At 40.6% G+C, this 24,231-nt stretch overlaps 1 long non-coding RNA gene across 1 annotated transcript in view; it reads left to right on the plus strand.

Moving 5' to 3' along the window:
* The first annotated feature begins 7,733 nt into the window (after positions 1-7,733).
* Positions 7,734-24,231, plus strand: part of LOC117008812 — a 111,198-nt gene continuing 94,700 nt past the window's right edge. The window contains exon 1 of the long non-coding RNA XR_004420362.1: positions 7,734-7,871. This is a non-coding gene — a long non-coding RNA (uncharacterized LOC117008812). The remainder of the gene's footprint in view (positions 7,872-24,231) is intronic.

The raw sequence follows: 24,231 nt of genomic DNA on the forward strand, positions 1-24,231 counted from the left end.
TCATGTGAGTTAAATGTTAGAACTATCAACTAAACAAGGTTATTCTTCATATTTTTAAAAACAAGACATGTAGCTACCAGTTCACTTCTTAGAAGCTACACACTCAGGTCCAAAACCTCAGCTTCCTCTTGCACATATATGTTTCTTCCAAAGCCTCAATCATTCTACAAGAAATCTCTCAAATAAGGAAGTATAGTTGTATAAAACAAAGGATAAAATCAGGTCTAGCACTTTTTTAGATTATATTTTTCCAATCCATGCATTTGGGGTCGAAGAATGACCGAAGAAAACCATAGAACATGAAAGTTGAGGATTCTAGATAGCAATCTATTCCTGGTGTTTTAAAGGGTTGCCTTAGAAAAGAAAAAAAAAAACATCTACCATAAAAATCCCAAATAAACAAGCATGCAATAAAAAAAAAGCAAACTTGAAAAATAGCCAGTGGTCTGCAACTCACAAGAGGTAGAAAATGACTGACTTCTCAGAGATATTTGTACTATTGTTATCAGAAACAGAAACATATTTTTGTGACTTGCAAATTTTTCCCATGTATCTGTCTGTATATTTTTTTCCTGGCTCAATTCTCATTCTTCCCACCTTGCCTTCCACCTGAAAAGCTATTCCCAAAAGTACTTGCAGTCTCTACCATAGGCAGAGTAGGCAGAGTAATCACAGTTCCTTCTAAACAGGTTTTCTCCCCTCTCTTCAGCAAAACATTTATAAAAGAAATACTATTAACATGGAAAATGCAAAGACCAGCATACAAAAAGAGATTATATGCTAGCAGAAAATGTAGGAATTGGTGTTTCACTAACACCCCAGACACAAATATATCTTCTGTCGAGAGGCACCCATAGTCGTCTTTAGTTTCATTCACCATGGGATGATGTTTATGACAGAAGACCTATGATTGGAGATAAGAACCTGTTGGACAAAGAGCAAGAACAACCCAATATACTGATTTATAAGCCCTGGAAAGGAAGCTTTGAAATTTATTTGAAGATGATCAATGGCATTTTCTTGTGAAAAAATGAAATAATTGTTGTCATTACAGGTCTAAAAATATATCATAATTCCACATGCTGCTCTATAGCTTTGACATTATATACCAGAAATACAGTGTGCATTTTCATAAGAGATGGAAAAGGAGTAACGTACTTGAGTTGCTTTTATATATATATATATATATATATATGTGTGTGTGTGTGCATATACATACATATATATATATATATACACACACATACACCTTACTTGAGTGGGTATATGTGAAAGTTAAAAAGGTTTTTCAGATTTTCCTTCTGAATTGATACCCATTCCTAACAGCTAGAAAAGGCCTGCAAATTTTTAATAGAGAGGAGAAAAGCAGATGACTTATATCCTGCCTGTGTGCTGAGGGATTCCTGTCTTCTGAAACATTTAATGCTGGTAGCTCTCTAAAATGGGCCATTCACGCATATCTGGTCCAGTATGGAAACTCCAAAGCACAGAAATAGAAATAAATATTTATAGATGTGTGCAATTTTAAGGGGAGAAGAAGCAAGCAGTTTAGCAGCCTACAGAAGGGAGATTATTCACAGGCAAATGGGTTGTATTTAAATGGAGAACAAGAAAGATTAGGAAAAGGAATATGAACTGACTCCAGAGTGATACAGAGAGTTGATTACATAGTCTCCAGAACAGACAACCCTTTCAAATTTTCATGAGATGAATTCACGTTTTTCAAAGTAAAATGAGAGTTACTGCAGAGTTCATGCTTTTGATCTCTAGAAGTATCCAAAATATGCTTCAGAGCACACAGTACTCTAATGAAAACAACAACATCACAGTGCTCTCTTCAGTATAATATTCTTAAATATTTTAGTGTATGCTTTAAATGCTGGAGAAGGTAAAAGCTGTAACAGACACAATTATTTCACTGAAATAACTTACAGTGTCAGTTCTCAGAGTTGTCCAAAAAATCCATCACAGGAGTAGAAAGCTGGATTCACAGAGATCTTAAAGGGATGCAAATCACACATTTTAATTTTCTTTCAGGTAAAACCCTATGACACATTTCAGAATTCCTCTATATAAAAGGAATTACAGTAATTTCACGACTATAAGGTGCACCGGACTATAAGGCGCACCCCCCCGGATTCGGCAAAATTTGCAACTTTGTAGATCAGATAAGGCGCACCGGTCTATAAGGCGCACTTTTTTTTTGCAGTGAGGCCCCGCCTCCAGCTCACCCCGTGTGGTTGCTGGCCGAGGCCCGCCTCAACCCGGCAGCCATTGGCCCCCGGGCCCGCCTCCACCCGGTAGGGGCGGTGCCGCGAGCCACCGGACCACCCTGGACCCGGCAGCCATGGGCCCCCGGGACTGCCTGGACCCAGGAGTGGGGGTGCTGCGGGCTCCCTAGCCCACATTCACATGGCAGCCATGGGCTCCCGGGACTGCTTCCACCTAGGAAGGGGGGTGCCGCGGCCCCCCTAGCCCACATTCACCTGGCAGCCATGGGCTCCCGGGACTGCCTGGACCCAGGAAGGCGGGTGCCGCGGCCTCCCTAGCCCACATTCACCCAGCAGCCATGGGGCCCCAGGACTGCCTAGACCGGAGAGGGGCGGTGCCTCGGGCCCCCTGGCCCGCCTCCACCCAGCAGGGGCAGTGCCGCGGGCCTCCGGGCCCGCCCCCAACCAGCTGCTGTGGCACTTCCGGCTCCCCCCACGGCTCTCAGCTCACACTTCTGGTTTGGCAAATTTCGCCGCTTTGTACGTCAGATAAGGCGCACCGGACTACAAGGCGCACTTCCGGGTTCGAGGGAAAATTTTAGTCAAAAGGGTGCGCCTTATAGTCGTGAAATTACTGTAATGACTTTCCTTTAATGAAAAGTATTGATTTCTTGAAGAGTACAGATTACAGGTACAGAAATGGTTTAATCAGGAACTTTATCAGGACCAAAAAGTGGAACATATTTCAAGCAATGGTCTCATTTTGTTGTGACATGGGATGTCCTTGAAAATGCGTAATAACTTCAGTAATTTCACAATTACAAGCCGCACTGTTTTGACTAAAATTTTGCTCCCACACCGGAAATGCAGTTTACTCTCAGGGGCAGCTAATATGTGAATAATTTTCTGACATTTCCAAACCTGGAAGTGCCAGCCAGGGTGCTGAGCCGAGCACCTGCCAGTAAAACCCGGCTTTACGCGATTGTTACAGATTGGTTACTCTGTTGCCCCGAGGGGGGAGCCGGGTTCCATCCCAGTAGTGCGGGGGAAAAGGCGAGGGACTCCCTCCTTCAGGCAGTGCAGCCCGGGGGAGAGGCGGGGAGCTCCCTTCTGCTGGCCCCACAGCCCGGGTGGAGGTGGGGGCTCCCTCCTGCTGGCCCCATGGCCTGGGGGGATGCGGAGGGCTCCCTCCTGCTGGCCCCGCAGCCCAAGGGGGAGGCAGGGGGCTCCGTGTTGCCAACCCCGCAGCCCAGGGGGAAAGCGGGGGGCTCCCGTCCTTGCCTGCCAGCGCCGCCGCAGGAGCAGGCAGGCTCCTGTCCCCGCCTGCCGCGGGAGCGGGGTGGCTCCTACCCCTCCTGCTGTTGCGGGTGCCGGCGGGGTCCGTCTCCGCCTACCACCGTGGGACAGTGCTGGGCCCAGGTGAGTGAGCCCAGCGGAAGCGGCGGCCGGTCCTGTGGGGCCCTGCCGAGCGACAGCACCGAGTTGGGCCACCTGGCCCCATCGGCATCCCTGATCAGGCCGAACCCACAAGCCCGAGCCAAGCCAGTAAACACCCCGATCCCGTGATTCTGTTACTATTTGGCAACTTTGTTGCACGCAGATCCTCGCTGCGAATGACAGAGCGGGTTATAATTCAGTGCGGCTTGTGTATGAACAAAGAACGAAATGTTGCCAACACCCGGAGATGCGGCTTATAGTCAGTGTGGCTTGTAATTGTGAAATTACTATAATTCAGTTTCTCAAGTCTGCCTCTTGGGTTTAGAGGATTGATCTTGTATTGACTCATCTCACTTGTACGAAGGGAGAATAAAAAGTCCTAAAGGTTTCTAGCACAGGGAAAACTAGTACAGTAATTTCAGGATTATAAGCCGTACCTGATTATAAGCTGAACTTTCGTTTGCAACGAGGACCTGCTTGCAACAAAGTAACGAATTAGTAACAATCGCGCGATCACAGGGTTTACTAGCAGGTGCTCAACTTGCAAGCATTTTTCATGGATCGGGATAGCCTTTAAATGCAGGGTAGCCTCTAAAAACTAAAAAAATACAGAGAAAAATCACTCAGTTTTATTAAACCTGCCAGCTCTGCTCTTGCCCAGGTGAGGGGAGTGTGTGGCCCAGAGGAGTGAGCGCAGTGGGACCAGGCAGGCTGGGGACCTGCTGCCCCAGGCCGTCGGAGGCGGCAGGGGCCGCAGGCGGGAAAGTTTCCTGGCAAGCGGCAGAGCCCCCCCGAGCACTTTACCGGCCTGCCCTGGTGCCGGGGTGGCCCTAGCACTGGGTGGACCCCGTTGCTCACCAGCCAGGTTGGTGCCCCGCCCCGGGCGCTGCTCGGCAGCGGGCAGGAGCGCGGAGACCGGGCCCACTGGTGTCAGGGGCTGTGAGCCCAGTGGAGCTGCTTGGAGGGGTCCTGCGGGCGGAGGTGCCGCCACCCGGTCGCTACCTGCTGCTGGGGCCAGGGAGTGCCGCTGCTGCACTTCTGTTGCCCCACCGCCCGGGGCCGGGTGCGCTCCAGCTCGGCTCGGGGCTGTCGCGGGCTCGCACTTCTGAGTTGGGAAATTTCCGAACTTTGCTCATATATTGGCCACTCCTGAGTGTAAGCCGCACTTCTGGGTTGGGACCAAAATTTTAGTCAAAATGGTGCGGCTTATAATTGTGAAATTACTGTAATTGGAATATTTTAGGCTCTTTCTCTTTATGGAAATATTAATTCAGAGAGCATGGCACAGAGTTTTTAATCTTTCCCAATCTGGTCTGGCTTTTAATATGGAAATGTGGAAAAAAACAGCAATGAATATGTGTTTTATCAAAACATGATGTACTCAGGGTGTCTGCCATGCATCATGTCTACCTCTGGATTCAGCATACAAGCAGAGATGGGGCCCGGAGCTTCTCAATCAGAAAGTACAACATCCATTAATTGCTGCATTTATTTAGTGGCCTAGGGCATGTCATTATGTCATGATAACCCCTTCCACTGACCAGCTTATTACCTGATTAATTGCTGGGGGGAAAAAGTGATCTCATAAGGGTTTTGACAGGTTTTTTTCTTTTTGGAGGTCTTGTTCAGTTTGGGGAGTTTATTGCACAGATATCTGGGTAAATGGGCTGGTAAGCATGTTTTGTGCATCTTTGAATTTACTGCAATTTCATCTCTGTAATTCATAGGACTTTATTTCAAACTGATGAACTGTAACAGAGTCACCAGCTGTTTTTACTCCTACCTGTGTTCATCTTATTTATCTTCTTAATAGACCTACCTCATTACACTGTTCTCAAAACTGAAAATTATGTGTGTACTACATTTAGTCACTTGTGTGGCTCAGAGAGCAAATAACTAAACTGAAATTGTGGTAAATGCTGAAAATCGTGCATATTTCTGTCAAAAAATAATTTCCAAAAGCTATTTTGTGATCAAACAGGCAGGAAAACAGGAGATATCACACAACTTTCTAGTGCAGATTGCTCCAAAGAGGTGGAATGTGTTGAATATTTTCAGTACTTTGCTGGAAAAAAATTTGTAAGTTTCTTGCAATATCAGCTTATTCTTGACAATTCAATATCTCATGTCAGAGCTGGTATTTTATTCATTAATAAAATAACATATAAAATGATCTTATATTTCCATCTTAAATTTGCAGAGTAATAAATTTCTTTTCCTAAATGAATGCATAGTGCTGTCAAAAGATACCCTGATATTTAAAGAAAATAAAAATGGTCCCAGAGTCAAATAATCCCCAGAAGACAACTATTTAAAATTCAACCCAGAACCTCTATTTTAAATAGATATATCTATAATTTACTGATAGGAGATTGAGACTACTATGCAGAAGAAACTCTGAGAGGAGACACATGAAGAATAAGAAGCTATAATGTTTTGTATCAAATCTAAGTAGTCATATCCCCAAATTAGTAACAATTGGCAAGCCCAGTAACATGCACATAGAACCTTAACAAAATTAATATTTTGTTCCCTCATCTGTTATCCTGATCCTTTTGAAGCAGAAGCCAGCCTGCTAGGATGTCACTTAGGATTTCATAGCTGTGAAGGGACCCCAAGTTTGCCAGTACCCGGAGGTGGGTCTGTCAGCACTTATTTCTCAGAGCAAGTGCCCCCAGAGCCATGCCATGCTATGCAAGCTCTAGAGCCAGACTGAATCAGAACAAGAACAAGAATAAACTTTTTTTTTAAAAGAGAATAAGCTCAGAATGAGGCAGATTATAAGTAAAAATGTTTCATAAACAACTGCACACCATCCACTGTGTCCTTGGAGTGAGATCCTTTGGATCTAGACTGGATCCTAGTTCAATAACTCAGTTGCTTTTTGGGTGAGACTGAGATTTGTACAGTGCTGAAGTTTGCACATTCCCTCTTTGGGTCTGTTGGGAAAAAAAATCTCATGACCCCTGGGGCTTGGCTTCTTCATGTCCCTATTTTTCCCAGCTGTCTTCCTCTGTCTGCTCTGCTGCAGGCTCCTGGTTCTTTGTTATCTTTCACATGCTCTGCCTGCCCTACTTCACTCTCAGCAAAGGTGCCCCTCAGCTATGCACATTTGCTTGCTTTGGAGGGTTTGTTGCCCCTTTCCTCAAAAAGGCCCCGTGCAATCCAGCAAGACACCAACTGGAAAAAATCTCAATATCTTTCCCAGTAATTTACCATAGCTTTTGGGTAGAAACAAGCATTCTTTAACAAAATAAAAAACAAAGGTACCAAATTAGCAGCATTCACCATTAACCTTATTGAGATCTTCCATCACTTGAGTGACTCCTTTTAATCTGCGTTACCTGTGCTGAAGTCCTGAACATTTAACTTTAGCTAGTGCCAGAGACATTTGTTCTGCACTTTGTCCTCTACATATCCATCTTGTCCAGTTCATCTGGCAGATGCCACAGCTTTCTTCATGCCCTCCCTTTAGCAGTTGTGTTCCTGCTGACCATGTATTTAAACTGCTGCCACAGAGCTCAAGTGAGTCTTTTTGGACAACAGCAACTCAGCACATGAATTTCAAACAAGAATGTCCCCGAACAATTATGAAACATAGCCCAAGATTATCACCCTAGCTGTTTGCTTTGGCAGACACTTTCCAGTTTGATCTTTGCTTCACATTTTGAGTTTGTACTTTGCTCCTCTTTCATTTCATTTCAACAAGCACTAACATTTTCTCAAGTTTTAGTAAAAAACTATCAATATGTGCGCATCTAAGTGCCCCTACTCTGATGATGCGATATTCCTTCAGAATATCTCCAGAACTGCTTTTCCATTCATTAATTCACTAGCAAATCTTACTTGTCAACACCTGTGCAGAAATATCTGCTTTTGAAAAGCAGACACTTAATTCACATTGACAATCAGTCAATCACTTTTGAATCTTATGAAATTGTTATCAAATTGAACAATATATGAAACATTGTGAGCAGAGGAAGGAGTATTAAAAATGCAAGGAAGACAAATGCATGGAGTGCATTTTTGAGGTGAGTTAAGAACTGTTACCCTGCTGTATCTGCCTAGCTCTCCAGCACTCTTTAAACACAGGCACAATTCACAGACTGTCTCCTGCAGCAAGCACCGAGAATCCCAAGCAGTCATTCTGGTCTCCTCTCTCAAGCATTTACTGAAATGACGCATACTTTTAATGAGAAAAAGAACAATTTTCACTACCAAGAGGTCAGTAATATTCTGTGTTCTGTGCTCAGCTTTCTTTTCCACCATGGTTTCATATTATGTTATATTTTATTAATGTCAAAAATGTAATAATTGAACTAGTCTGTTTAGAAAATGATATTTTTAAAAAATGGTTGATCTTGCTTATCTGTACATGTTATCAATTAAGCAATTAAAGCTATGCATCTCTGTCAAAGTGCAGAATAATTCTCTCATAAATAAAGGGAATGATGCAGTAATGTTCAGAAGACTAAAGCACACACAGAGGTTAAGATGTCTGCAATACCAGCCTTTGTTTAAATACATCCAAGAAAGGAAATCAATATTCCTCAGGAGAGCATTTTGTTGGTACAGCTGCTGTTGCTAAGATTGGCTCAGTGTCATGTTCTCATTAATACAGTCTAATGGCAGTCCTAAGATTGAGAGTGTGCAGACAGACATAATGAATTTATACTAAAAACACAAAATGTAGAAATTCTAATTGCTTTGGCCTGATTGGCTACTTTAAATCTTGAAAGATCATGTTTATAAATTAGAATTTAATGATATTTATGAATCTCAAAATTAAGTCCTTCTTTGTAGCAATCATTAACATGAAAGCAATTGCTGCTGCACTTTGCCCTTTAAGAGCTACAGCACAAAAAGACTGGCATGCTCCAAAGCATTTTGCATTTTAGAGCAAATTGTTACTACTGCAAGTAAAATGTTAAGGTTTAGTTACAGAAGCATACTTGCTAGCATTAACTCTGAAGCCCATTTCTCTCAGAGGAAGAGACATCTCTCAGTGTGCATTGTGCAGTGCCATTCTGTGAAAGGAAACATCCCTCTGTATCAAGCATTATCAGTCCTCCTCACTGTCTCTCTGAAGATGCACACTGCCCTGAACGCCCTTTCTCGTTCAGCTGTTAGTTTCTCTGGTTGAGCTCTGGAAGCCTGAGAGAAGCAGGCAAAAAACATGAAAAAAGCTAATGGAGATTAAAAGAAAAAAAATATATATACATAAATATATATCTATACATATATATAATGTGATAGGGAACATTAATACAGAAAAAATTTAAAAAAAAAAATTAAAAAAAAAAGCAAAGACCCAACTAAGACAGAAACAACATCTGGGCAGCACAGAGCTGGCAGCCTCAAAATGACTGCTTATCAAACATAGGTTACAACCCTAAGAGAAAAACCTGTGGGAGAAATTTGACATCTCCCTCTGCAGAATGGCTACATCTTGAATTTTAAAAATAAAACAAACCCAAAACCAGAAAAATAAACAACAAACCAAACATTTTCATGACCCCAGATAACTAATTAAAATCTTGCAATGAGTTGCACAAGCATCAAGCATACACAAAAGCGTGATGTGCAAGCTGTATACATTGTAATCCTTCCTGCCCCATCCTTCTCCAGCTCTCAGTGTCTGAAGGAGCCTGTGCGCTGTATGATACAGCACAGGACACCTTTTGCCTCCAGTGGCCTCTCTGAGTCTTGGACATCCCAAAGTCTGTGAAGTAATTGTCTCCACACTCTTGACTAAGATGGTCTTTCAGTGTCTGGTACTCCTTCACCAATTATTTTACTCCCATAGAAATTTGTTTAGGGAATTACTGCTTCAAGTATTATTCATTTTTTTAATTAGACAAGCTGAAATAAGGATGTCTGAGAGTGCATGACTTGGGCAACCTAAATTAAGCTACGTGGGCATGTATACTACCTAATGTTTGGACTGCAATACGGCATGTGAGGCTTACTCACTTGCACAACTGGCCTACTTGGGTCTCAGAAAGGACAACGTGTGCCATCATCAGCTAAATTTGCAGGTGGAATTTAAGCACCACAGTATCATTCCATATCATCTGACATTTCAGCATCCTGCGTCCAATGCAAGGCTTCACAGCATCTTACACCCATGCACCCAGTCTCCCTATATAAACAGGGAACTAAAACTCCAAAAGGAAGACACAGAAAGGCAGTACACTGAGCAGACAGCCAGTAGGAGTCATTAAGGACATGTGTATGCCTTACATTTTACTGCTTTTTACAAAATAGATACTATTTTGAACTGTAGAGAAGTATCTCTGGGTTTCATAGCCCTAGGCCCAAAAATATTCTCTTTAAAATAGAAAGTAAAATTGATCAAGCCTTTCACTGGATGACTGAAAATGGCTATTTCCCTCATGTTCACACTTCTCACAGGTCAACTTGGTGCTTGAATAATGCACGCTGAGGATATCATGCTTCAAAGAAGTATAATTTGTAAAGAATTACAAAACTGATGCTTAAATCCCACTTTGATGCACACACACATTCCTCCATTGTTTACTTACTCCTGAACTAACAATGCTATGAAAAGGCTGGTGTTTCAGCTGATAAGACTGGGTGCAACCATATCAGTAAACACTGTATTTTAATATAAGGAAGGTTGCAGTTTTCTGCATGCTTACTGTGGGCATAGCAGTAGTCTTATTCTTCTAGATGTCATTTTTATGGAAAGAAAATAGATAATTATTGTCTTGAACTGAACAATGGTCAAGCTGGGCAAAATCAGAAAACAAACAAAAACCTCCTGCCATTCGAACAAAGGGTATTTCAACACCTTTGCACAAAGGGGAGCTGGCCAGATGCCCTGTTTTACTGTGTATCTGTCAGGGCACAACAAGAGACAGGATTCTGGGGAGCCAGGGGTGGACACAGCTGGGAAGGTTCACAGCTATGAGTCAGGTCCAAGGGCAAGACAGAAAGCACCATGAAGGTTGGAGCCTGGTTTGGTGGACCCCACAGCCTGAGCTGTGGGGAGATGGAGACCAGCCCTGCTGGGGCATTGCTGGGACAGGGGCTGATGGCTCTGAGGGGCTGGCATGGGATTCTGTGCTGTGGGAAGTGTGGCAAGTCCCAGAGGGTGGGCAGGAATGGTCAGAGTTAGTGGTGCCCTCAGGGCTATGACAGTAACTTTATTTGTGAGGATTTCTGAGAAGACTTAAGAAATGTGCTTTTGCAAACCAGGAAGAGCATTCCTGACATCCTGACAGAACTTAGTCCGTGAGTGCCACGTCTGGATGCTCACCTGAAAGACTTGAGGACCTGGCTCTTAGTAATTGTACCTGCAAAAAAGCACCAATAGAAACTGCTATGAGCACAAATTAGAGTCCAATATGATTCAAATTTCTCCATTAAAACTGTGTTATAAGTATTTTTCAGATTGGCACCTGAAATAAAAATAAGTTTTGGAAAACTGAGTTTCTGTTTGTCATATTTATTTAATGTACTTCAAAATATCCAAGGAAAGGATCACAAGTCCAGACCGGCATATCTTGGTTCTTTTACTATAATGTGGATGTCTTAGATACCCTTGGATTTCTCTGAATGCCTGTGTTTAGCAAACAGAATCAAGCCCATAGTATCCTCTCTACTTTAAGAGAATGTGTAAAACCAGGGGAGTGAATTATTGCAGAGGTTTCTTATAAAAAATCATGTCTCTGAACTTGCAGATAGTTCAGTGTTTAAGAAACACTTTTGAAAAATCTAGTAATTTCTTCTGCAGTGTTTAACACAAAGTAACAGATCCAATAGAGAGAAAAATGAACTATTGAAGAATTACCCATTCAACTTTTGGATCACAGGTAATATTGTGCCATTGACATATTCTATTTCCTCCTTGGGACTTGTGCACTTTTATTCTAAGTTTTACCCATTATATTTAAGATTTCACATTTCACAAAATTTTGTTTAAGAAGGGGATTTTTTCTGCCATAATTCTGTAACTTAAAAAGCAATAATATGGAATTTAAATTCACTTCAAAGTGTTTCAAATAATGTCTTCAAAGGTTTGTAAAATATTTCTTTTTTCTCACATTTGCTAAGTGACAGAAAGGCTATGAGAAATCAGGTATTTAGACCAGTTCAGGTATTATAGATTAATGAGATTCATATAGGCTTAAGTGACAAAAAATTAAAAACCTGCACTATGAGGCTATGACTTGGTCCAGGTTTTTCCCCTGATAGATGAAAATTCAGTAATTCATTACTTATGCACTCCAAGAAGAGACTGGGGGGAAGAACTAGTTCGGGCACACACGGATTAGCTCATCAAACAGTTTGGCAAAAGATTTTGATGCAGAAAAATAATGCTTTTGTGACAAGGATTTTTTTTAGTAAGTTCTGCTTGGTTAGAAACAGTACTTTGGCCTGGCTGTTTTCCCTGGAAAAAATTATTAGTGCACTCAGTTGCCTTCAGTCCCTTTCTATTTCATTGCAGTGTAGCTGGAGACAGACCACCTGCAGAGACACTAATCCAATCCAGGCAAATGTTACAAAGCAGGGTGACAGAATTGTGGCTGAATTACGCCTCTCAAAAGACAGAGCCCCATCAAGAGTGCTGGGGAAATTTACAGACTGAATGCAATGCACTGGCCAGAGTCAGCCAGACCAAGCAACTCGAGTTGCTGCCAGAAGTGCCTGAGGGATTAGGCTGAAAGGTGACCCCAAAGTGTGCTGTTTAAAAAAAAAAAAAAAAATTAAAAAAATAAAAAAGAAAGATGTGGATCTTTTAATCTCACACAGAGTATGTATCGCTGAACTGGGATAAAAGGGTTTTTGTTTTGATCAAACAAAAGCCCCAAAGTGTGAGCACGCTTATGTAGATGAAGAAATGTTTATACAGAGCAGAAGATGCAGGAGGTGTTGGTACATCAGCAGACTGGGCTGGAGGGTGAGTCAGGGTACTTAACTGTAGCTTACACTTACTTTTCCTATTAGACTTTGTCACCACTGGGATAAAACAACAAGGAGAAATGCCGTCTGTTTGGAAGGGAGAGGGAAACCCCACAATATTGTACTTATCCACGTTTACTTTTCCAAAACCACAGGAAATGCTGCAAAAATGACAGAAGACAAGTTAAACACAAAGGCAGAGACAATCTGGTTCATGATCCGCAAGAGAAACTTCAGCAGTTCCACAAGGGTTTGGTAATTCAAATCTATTAGACTGTGATGTTCAATGCAGTATAGGAAACACAGATTTTCAAGGTAGAATTCATGGGAGGGACTCTACATCTACTGCCAAAGGATCCCTGCAAAAGGCAGTTTCACAAAAACATACCAGAGTATCCATTTGTAAGATTAAAAGAAAAAGGGATTCTTCAGGTTTTCAAGATGCCTGTTCATTATGTAATCCTTCACACTGAATCAAATTTGCTAGTGAATCCTTCCTAGGAGGTTAGTGACAAATTGTGACTAGCAACTAGAAAAGAATGACATCACCATACTGAGCAACAAGCAGAAAAAATTAGTAATTGAAAGGAGATACTTGGAAGCAGTTGGCAAAAAATAAAACCAAGTTCAGTCAAAACACAAATTCTGAGGGGTGTGAATGCAAGGATTCTAGAGGCATTAGATCTCGAGTACTGTGGTTACAATCTTAATACATCTGCCTGTACTGTGCTTTTGTGCTGAAAGTGAGTCTTGCTGAAATATCCAAATAAGCAAAATATAAGGTCTCATGAAATAATTCTGTAATGGTTAAAAGCTATGAAAGTGTGTGCTTTATATCCTCAGATAACCTTTACTAGCTTGACAAAAAGACCTTGCAGCTCATCCTAAAGCACTGTCTGTTTGACAGAATATAAAACAGATTTGAAAACACCGATTACTGACTGGTTGCTTGATTGCAATTAGATAATGCAAAATTATTCTGCTGAGGAAAATTACTTGCAAAACAGCACTTATATGCAGGCAACATGGCCCTTCAGTCTCATCCTGTCCCCTAGGAGGCAGTGGGGGACACACGGGCATGGCAAAGGCCAAAGCAAATCTTCTAGATCCAGGCCTGAACTAGAAGAGGCTGGGGACTGCAGCTCAGTCCAAAGGTGAGGGGATCCTGGCAAGGGAGAATGGACAACACAGGACAGCTGCTAGGAACAGCCTTTCAGTGGGCAAGTCAGAAACAGCACACAACTCCTACAGACAGCTTAACCAGACAAGACTGGATATGCTCCAGAAAAGACTTTCTGTAGAAATGTCTGACAAATGAGAACTGTTGCTGTTGTTTCACTAATTCTGAACAACCAGGGCTGTGTTTGTGTTAGCAAAGATCATTTCACAACTTCTTCCGCAAGCCCTTTCTTTCCCTGTTGGTCTTCAGTGTTTGCCTGTTGTCATCTGTGTCTGTTAGTTCTTCATAACAGAGACTGGGTCTGTTTGTGCATGTACTGATTCACTGTGGTCCCTGAATGTTCATGAAAAGTCGAAAAAATATATTAACAGCAGGAACCCCTTACCAAAACCTTGAATTTAATTTTTACTCTCAAAACACAAAGTAAACTTACTCTTCATATTATTTGGTTTTAAAAGGAAAAAATAATAGAGAAAAACATGTTGCCTTGGTTATAATGAAGAAAAGGTGCACAAAGGTGTACGATAGTTTCCATGTGTTGGTAGCCAAAATGAAGGTAGAAATTTAGAAGTGACTATAAAGGGTCCTATGATTTCATTAAGTTAATTCAATGTAGATGACACTGAAAAAAATACTATTTTATTGCATTTTTCTACTCTTTTAAGTGTCTCCCTGAATAACTATCCTTTATTCTTTTATTTATAAAAAAAAAGAAATAGAGAAAAAAACCAAAACAAAGTGTCTGAAATGTCACAATATAAAGCTGAATGATCATTTTTGCATTGGTCAGTGGATTTAATTTGATCCAAAATCTTCAAGTTAAAATTTTTAAGCTGATTTTTTCCTGAAGAATTATTTTGTTAGTCTGGCTTACTGAATTTTATAGATTTATACCAGAAATGTTCTGGAATTAATTTTCAGATGTCATGCTCTCAGTCTTTTCCTAAAAATTTGTATACAAAGGAACCAATTTACCAATGTGATGATGGACTTTGAAATAGATTACAGTAAATTCACGAATACAAGCCGCACTGAGTATAAGCCGCATCTCTGGGTGTTGGCAAATATTTCGTTTTTTGTCCATAAATAAGCCACACCCGAGTATAAGCCGCTCTGTCGTTCACAGCGAGGACCCGCGTGCAACAAAGTTGCCAAAGAGTAACAGAACGGTGGCAGGGTGGGGTTTACTGGCTCGGCTCGGGCTGTGCAGGCTCGGCCCGCTAGGGGCTGCTGACGGGGCCAGGTAGCCCAGCCCGGCGCTGCTGCTCGGCGGGACCACTGGGGCCAGCCACCGTTGCCACTGGGCTTGGTCACCACAGCCTGGCACTGCCCTGTGGTGGCAGGCAGGGACGGAGCCCCCCGCCGCCTCCCCGAGCCGCAGCAGTGGCGGCGCGGGGCCCCCCCGTCTCTTCCCCAGGCTGTGGCAGAGGAGGGAAAGAAAGAGCTCTCCCGCCTCTCTCCCAGCCCCCCGTGCTGCCTGCAGGCAGCCAGGCTCCACCCGCGGTGCAACAGAGTAACAATTTGTAACAATCGCAAAATGCCAACTTTGCAGCTGCTCGGCTCGGCGCCCTGGCTGGCACTTCTGAGGTTGTAAATGTCAGAAAATTATTCACGTATTAGCCACATTTCCGGTTTAGGAGCAAAATCTTAGTCAAATTGGTGCGGCTTGTATTCGTGAAATTACTGTACATAAGCAGCAGAAGAGCTTTCTCTTCTTTCTTTAAAAGGTGGAATTTTGATTTCTTCAACACATATGGCCATTTTCTATTAAATGCATGGTTGTTTTCTTACACATAATACAATTTCAAGAGACTGCAAGGATTTCAAATATTTCCAGTATTTTAAAGCTGGACCTGTTTGTGCAGTTCTTTTAACTGCAATCACTTCTTTCATATTCTGACAGCCAGTGTTTTACAATAGCTTCTGTTCACTTAACGTTGTGTTAATCAACAAGGTGCAAGAAACTAGGTAAGTTAGGTCTATGCAGTGCTCTATTCATTTAGTCCTGTGTCTCTATTCAATCAGATTTAATATCCTGTTTGAGTGTTTCTATTCATATCTTGTTCCATCTATTATCTTGAGATGCCAATAAATCGGTGATCAACTGATCTATAATTGATCTATCCATTCTATGCCACTGAAAAATTATGGAACTTCAGCGTGAAGCTTTTGCAAATGTTAAACAAAAAGGTAGGAGAATATATAATTAAAACTGAAGTGTTCTGCTGAGACCAGACTGAGACATTTCAGGTTTACACATTCCCTGTTGTGATTTGGCTGTGCAGACATTTCAAAATCTAATGTACAGATAAGATGAAACAAGAATGGAGTAGCATTGCCCTAAATGAAATTACTTCTTTTTCCTGTGAAACCAAACCATGTCCTACATGGCCTGACAACCTGTCTACTACCAGCTCTGTTTAAATAATGCTGTTCTGAGCACAGCATCCTCCACTGCCACACCATGACTCAGTATTTTCATTTAATCTGATTTCATGCTCAGACAGACTTTGCCACATTTCCATATATATTCAAATGCACCTGAAAATACCTACTTCTTGCCAGGCTTCTCAATAGCATGCAGAAAACACAGGATACAACAGTGTAGATAGTGAAATGTGTGCCACTAGCATTTTATCACAAGGCAAAATCCTCTCCCCGTGGCTCCAACAATCAACAATGTAAGCATTTTGCTTTTTGAAGTTGAGGTGTTTCTGAATATCCACAGTCTGCTCATTTAAAGTAGGACATGACTGTTTTGGTTGATTCACTCCATTGTTGGACTGTGCACCCCTCAGGATCACACAGTAGTGAGTCAGTCATTTGTAAACAGGAGAGAAAAAGCCCAAATGAATAGAGAGAACCACAGGCTTCATTCTTGTGATTAAAAGCCTCAAAGAAACCATGCAAAGGGAGCATAATTATTTATTGAACAAAACTTATAACATGATCTTTCCTATACAACCTCGGCAGTGCCTGCAGCTGGCCTTACTCACTATTGAACTAAGAAATAATTTGCACTTCACTAAAAGATAACACACGCTTTGGATTCTCCCTTTGGGAAAAGAGGATGAGTTATATATTAATTTTCTTTTAGTTAGGGACTGCATCATGGGCATTTTTTTTCACAAATAGAGACGTGATTTTAGGTATATTTCATGAGCAAAAATAATGTGTTGGGTTTGCAGGCCTGAGCACTGAAACAGCACAGGACAACTTACAGCAGAGAAATACATGCTTACTACAAGCAGAATCAGGCTGAGGGGACTTAAAAAAAAACATTGCTAGGAAAGGATTTTTGCAAACACAAAGCTAATGAGACTAATTGGTATTATGTCAGATGTATAATGTTTCAGTATATTGTTTTTTGGCAGTGGTGGTTTGGTTTTCCTGGGCTCAGAGCCCAGTTTCTGTTTAATTTTCTGTAAGGTTTCATAGCAGCCTAAACGTACAGGGCTGGCTTGCTTGCAAATAACCACATATCTCAGCATACACATTGATTAGAATTCAAACACACCCAGCAGCCTGTTGTATGGATCTGCTTATGACATTCTTATCAGAAAATTCTCTTCTTCAAACCAAAGAGGATTTTTCCTATAAAAGAAATTATGAGGTTCACCAAAAAGAAGCTGGATGGAATTAAAGATTAAAAGGTTTATTTCACATATTAAAAACACATTGACACATCATTATGACTTTGAGCCCAAATCCTGTCTCAGTTCTGAACAATTTTGTATGCCTCCAGTGACCTTGAATATTTATTAGGTCTAAAGCAAGATTTTGAACTCAACAGAAGGTTTTTTCCAGGGTGACAACAGTCTTCTAGGTCTGCACTCTCCCAGACATCTTGTTGGAGGCAAAGGCTCTTCAAGGGGAGTTTCCTGAGGCACTGTGTTTCCCAGAGAGTTCAGTTCAACTCACAGAGGTATTAGCTCAGACCCAAATGGATTTTAGTGGCTTTTATCCAGTGTTATTCCTAAGATAATGAGCCTTATGGAGATAATAAGATCTTGGCAGAAAAGTGGAACTTCCTGTGGAGGCAGCCCTAGGGTCAGCTCCCACTGCCCTCCACACTTTCATTGTCACTTTGTGTGGCACAAGTCTGACTGCTCTCTGCATCTGCACAGCACCACAAATCTGTAGGTGCATATTTGCCTGCATCTCTGTGTGTAGCTCAAGACAGCAAAACTGAAAGGTCTACGCGCAATTCTACACCTCCTTGAAAATTCTAAACATTAATTATAACAAAAAGTGAATATATCCCTCAATAGTGCATTTATATTTACACATATTCATCTTGTTTTAAAGCTCATTGATTCACAACAGACAAGACTATGCAATTAAAGTCAGGAAAGGAATGAAAAATAATGAATATTTAAATATCTGGTTACTGGAACTGCATAGGTCTTGTGCTTGCTTCATGTGTCTTTTTAAAATTTTCTTTCCAGAAAAAGTTAATAAAAATGGCATTAGGGTTCTTGGAATTTTTCATAACAGGAAATTTATATAAGGTTTTTGCAAACAATATTTGTATGTTTAGTCACAGAGTGCACTTTGACAAGTGCAAGAAAGTAATGCAAGTCCCAGTTATAAAACATAAAGATAAGATTTCTAATGCATACAAAGCTACAATTATGACATGGATGAAACTGAAGACTTCTTGATCTGCTAAGGCTGTTCACAGAAGAGGGGAAAAGTTGTTACATACAAATGTATTTAAACTGTTATGATCCAAATCACTCAGAATTATTTGGAATGAATGCTCTTGTGAGACCTTACCTGGAGTACTGCATCCATGGCTGGGGTCCTCAGCAAAGGAAAGACACACACCTGGCTGGATTTACTGCAGAAGAGGGCCACATGGTTAGAGGGATGGAAGAGGGATGGAGCACCTCTACTACAAATAGAGACTGAGAGACTTGGGGTTGTTGAACCTGGAGAAGGCTTTGGCTGGCACTTATTGCAGACATTCAGTGCTTGAAGAGAGTTTATAAAAGAGGAGGAAGAGTGACTTTTTACATGATAGTGACCGGACAAGGGGTAATGATTTTAAGGTAAAAGAGATTTAGATTTGATATTAGGAAGAAATTCTTCATTGTGAAGACAGTGAGGCATTGGAACAGGCTGCCCAGGTAAATTGTAGATGTCCCATCCCTGGTTGTGTTTAAGGCCAGTTTGGATGGAGGCCTGAGCAACCTGATCTATTGTGTGGCACCCGATCTTCTAATGATCTTTATGGTCTCTTCCAAACCAAGCCATTCTATGATTTAGGTGGCTGTGATTTTGGTCACATTAAAATTATTTATTTGTCTCTTCCTTTCCTCTTTGTCCACCGTTTCTGTTCATTTATTTCATATCATCCCTCAGTGACTGCTTAGAATAGAATCCATTAGAATAGATTTCATTTTGCACTGAGTCTCCTTTATAAGGATTTTCTGTTGTATCACTTTAGTTTGGTGGCCAGTATTGGCCACCAGAATCAAACACATCATTCACTTTATTATGCACAGGTATCTTTGTTGCAGCTGTTTAGAGCATCCTGACCTCTGATTTCACTTTTCTGTTCATGGAAGTTAAAAAAATTGTATATAATAATAATGGAGTAGTGTGGTGAAATTGAAGGAGGAAAAATACCCATTCTTTTTTTTCTTGCCCAGAGAGACTTCTAGGACCATTAATAGTATATAATGCCACTGATCTCTACTCTGCACTAGCTTTCATCACACAAAGTCACCTTCAAGTCACACAGCAAAGAAGAAAACTTTTAAACTAAAACACTCACACTTCAATATCTTTTGATTTGAAATGTCTTCAGATAAGACTTTTCTTGTGGCAGTTGGAGATCATTAGCCTGGAACTGCAGCCTGAGCCAGAGTCTCTATCATCTTGCAATATTGGATTAAAAAAAAAAAAAAAAAGCTATAGCATTTGAATACTATTATCGTCAGACTATTATTTCTATAAGTCTATCGTATAATAATATAATAGACCAAAATACTCTTATATTATATTAGTATAAAAATCATTATATAGAGAGTATATTAAGATATGCTTCACTAAATCACATTAAAACTTTCCCAATAGACCCAAGGGATTGTTTCTTGCTTGAATATCAAAGTGGAATATCTTTCCTAACTATGTGTTTTCATCCTAAAAATGATACATAAGAAAGAAATTATTTGCTGCAGATATTGGCAATGATTGTGTCAGAAAAAGACAAAATGGCTTCAATGCGTTCATGTTTTGGGTTCACCCAAGTCAATGACAGGCAGATAAAAATAAGACCAGTGAGGGATAAAATGTATTGGGTCAGTAGCAACCAAGGGTCATTAAGCACATCACTCCCCATATAATATAGAGTCATCCAGACAATTAAATTTACCATCACATTTAATTCTAATTGTTCCCATTGTTGACAGCCTCAGTAAAGAAAATCGAGAATGAATTACATGTTGAGCATACCACAGGTCACTATGAATACACACTTACAAAAAATTTTGATGTATATTCCTTGCTAATGTGTTCCTGTAAATGTTCTGTTGAGTAGATTTCTACTTCTATTGCACAATCACCAATCAATTAAAATTCAATTAAAAATAAAAATAGAACTCAAAAGCTCAACATCCTGCTAACTGAAAGGCTTTTGGGTTTTGGGTTTTTTTTTTCACCTTCTCATTTCAAAATCTTAGATCAATTCAATTGGTAAAATCCTGTCGGGAAAGGAATAAGAAAGTATGTTGTTTTTGTCAAAATGTAAGTACTCTCAAATCAAACTTCACAGACTGCTTTAACTGACGGCAGGTGAAAAAGTTAGTCTAGTTCTCACTTTCTTGATGCTTTATCCTTGAGCAACTCCATTGAAAGAAAAACTAGAAATGTAAAATATTACAAAGATACATATCAGCAAACATGTAAAAGAATTAGGTCTTTTATTAGGCAATTTCTGAGTTTCTGACTCACAGATACTTTAGGGGTGGATTGTTTCTGCTCTTTTGAGATTTTATTTGATTTTGTCCCTTCTAACATTAGGGAAAACCTAAAATGGGAAATGTCTGCTATTAAATATAATGAAAAGCTAAGGTTGTCACTTTGAATTGATTACCTCATCCTATATTTTGTGCACTTCACTTTTATCCTGTTTGGTATAAGGACATGTTTCAGTTAAAGAAATGTCCTGTTATTCATAGTTTAATAGTGTTTCGGAGCATCATAGTGTCATCTAAATTTTGTAAAAATATATAGATCCTATCCTTTCTTACCTCAAACTAAAATCTGGGTGATGATGTCATAATTATGTGGTCATAATCTCAAATAAAGCAAATCAGTTATTTTTTCTCACTTGTTCAGCTTTATTATCAATTTTTCACCTCCAACATACCAAGTTCCAGCAAAAATGGCTGCTTCTTATGACACAATGCAACACATGGAAAGGAATTCTTCATTTATTTTAGTAACTTAATTTTTTGAGCCTTGCTAATATAAAGAGTAGTTCCCCAAAACCCTAGCAACAAGAAAATCACAGAAAATTTATTTTTCCTTCCCTATTTATGTCCTTTATTTAGAGTGTAGTAACACAGCTTGGGTAAACCACGTGGAGTGTTGTTCATATAAATTATTTCAATGATGACTCAGCTGGAGACACAACACCTTCACATAGATAAGACAAATTCAAATATGTGCTGCACTGACAGAAAATGAGACCCCTCGTTTGATTGCATTTCATTCTTTCACATCTGCTAGGCTGGCACCACCGTGGTAAAAACTGAGGGATGTTTCCAACAACAGTCTCTAGTTTTCAGAGAATGGAGATGGAGTCAGGGCTGGAACACAGGTTCAAAACCCTTCTGAGAAAGAGGACTGGAAACGGGGATGGAGACAGAGTTGCCTACAGGGTGTTCCTAAGTCCATCCAGCAAATCCAGTCCGTTAACCAGGACAACAAGGGAGAGAACCTGGACCACAACCATGACCAGGACCCAGGTTTACCTGAAGGAGTCCCGGGTAGGTTACTGACAGTCCCAGGCTGGGCTGAAATGAGCAGCCTGGAAGGAAGACCCAGGAGTGGCTAGGTAGGAACAGTCAGGGCTGCTCAGGAGTCACACATTGTTTCATTGGTTTAGGGTAAGAGAAGACAGTAAAAGATGTATTCACTTCCAGATGTGTAAGACTGTTAAGATAAATTATTGATGTACAAAAGAATGTTTTCCATTTTATTAAGAGTAGTAATTACAGTAATTTCACGATTACAAGCCACACTATTTTGACTTAAGTTTTGCTCCATACCCGGAAGTGCAGCTTGTATTTGGGAGCGGCTAATATATGAAAAAAATTCAGAAATTTGCCAACCGGAAATGCAAGCACGTAGCAGCCCCGAGCTGGGGCCGTTTCCTGGCGGGGGAGGGGGAGCTGAACCGAACCGGGCTGTTCCCCAGAGGGGGAGGGGGAGCCGAGCTGGGCCAGTGCAGCTCTCCAGTGGGGGAGGGGGAGCCGGGCGAAGCCCACACGTCCCTGAGCCAGTAAACGTCGTGTTCCTGTGATTCTGTTACTAATTGGCCACTTTGTGAAAGTTGCACGGGGATCGTCGCTGCAAATGACAGAGCGGCTTATCATTGGGTGCGGCTTGTGTACGAACAAAGAACAAAAGGTTGCCAACACCTGGAGGATGCGGCTTATAGTCAGTGCGGCTTGTAAACGTGAAATTACTGTAGTTCTCAGCCAGGATGCCCTACAACTTTTCTGCCTTTCATAAAATATCTATGACTTGGTAAACATCAATATCCAAAAATCAATTATTTACTATGTCATATTATAAGAAATTACCTTCTTTTTCATTTTAAAAAAATGGTATATCTTTTAGACCTTGTATCCATGAAGAAAACAAAATTCAAAAAAGGTAATAAAATGGTATTGCTTTTATAAAGGACTTGAAGTCAGCCTATCTCAGAGTCTGATATTGATATCTAGAAGAAAAGACAGTTGACTTCTGGTGCAGTTTACCACAAGATGCCATTGTATGACGTGTCAAATAAATGGTGCAGCATCTTTTCTGCAAAACTGTTGGCTTTATTTTTTAATCAATAAACTTCCATACTGGCATTACCTCAACTTCATTGTTGGTGGATTTGTTCTCACCTTACAAGGGATTACACAAGGACTAAAGCGTTTGGGAAGTCAACATCACTGACTTTGCTCTGCAGTATCAGCCTTGAGACAGTAAACCATGCTTCCAGAGCTGTGAATAGGGCATCTTCATCCAGAGCTAAATTCACATAACAAAAGCAAATTGAAATAAAATATGGACTCAGTATTTTCTGCAAATATAATTCAGCTCCATGCAATATTTATAGAAAGCCTCTAGTTTTTACCACCTTTGGTGGTTGGGCTGTACCATATGTATAATGGGTACTGATGACTGAAACAAAGGAGAGACATCAACACATTGAGTTTTATCCTCTTCTGGGCTATAGTCTAGCTGATCCAAGCTTTAAAAGCATTAGTACGAAAGTTATGAACACTGATGATGTAACTAAAAATTGACTGTCTTTTCCTCCAAAAGAAATTTGCCTAAGCTAAAGATGGAAAATCACAGTTTCATGAGCAAAAAGTAAAACATGAGTAAATTATACTGTCTCCTGGCATTCTTTTTTCCCAATTTCAAAGTACCAACTGGATGATTCCCAGAATTTAAAGATATGTCATTTGAGTAGTGATCTTCATTGTTTTCAAGTTTGAAAAAGCTGAACTCACCATCCAGGTATGCAGTCCAAAAATCATGGTACTGAAACAGAGTCAAAAAAGTGATGCATAAGGTCTTGGTTATTTTTGAGTTTTTTAATATTGTCCCCTATATTTTTATTGCTTTCAATTGATATTGACTGTGAGTGGACCTGTACAAAAGTTCATAGAGGACATACTGATCACTGTTACACTTGGATCCCCTGTCTCACTTTTTCCATCTAGAGACAATAACATCTTTCATTTCCTAGTTTCAGCTGGAATGAGTTGTTCGTTAGATAAGGATCACTCTCTTTCAGTCAGCCAGTGGGGACAGTCTACAAATTCGGGAAGTAGAAAAGTACAGCAGTATTTAGCAATGTGATATTTTAAAATATATTTACAGTAATTTCATGATTATAAGCCACACCATTTTGACTAAAATTTTGGTCCGAACCCAAAGTGCGGCTTATAATCAGGTGCGGCTTATATATGGACAAAGAACAAAAAGTTGCTGTTTTAGTTTGGAGGACAGGTGTCTGCTGAGAAAGGCAGGAACTTCTCTTTGAAATGGAGAATGTAAACCCCCTCTCTCCAAATTATTATATTTTGGAAATCAAGGGGCTTTCAGGTAAAAATATGGAAATTAGGAATAACAGTTCTTTTCTAGGGAAATCAAAATAGAAATACAGTACTACAAAGAAACAAACCCCAAACCCTGACACAGTCAGAGTACAGCCTGACACCCCGTCAGGCAGGGTGT

Source organism: Catharus ustulatus, chromosome 1 (assembly GCF_009819885.2).
Source record: "Catharus ustulatus isolate bCatUst1 chromosome 1, bCatUst1.pri.v2, whole genome shotgun sequence".
Lineage (NCBI taxonomy): Eukaryota > Metazoa > Chordata > Aves > Passeriformes > Turdidae > Catharus > Catharus ustulatus.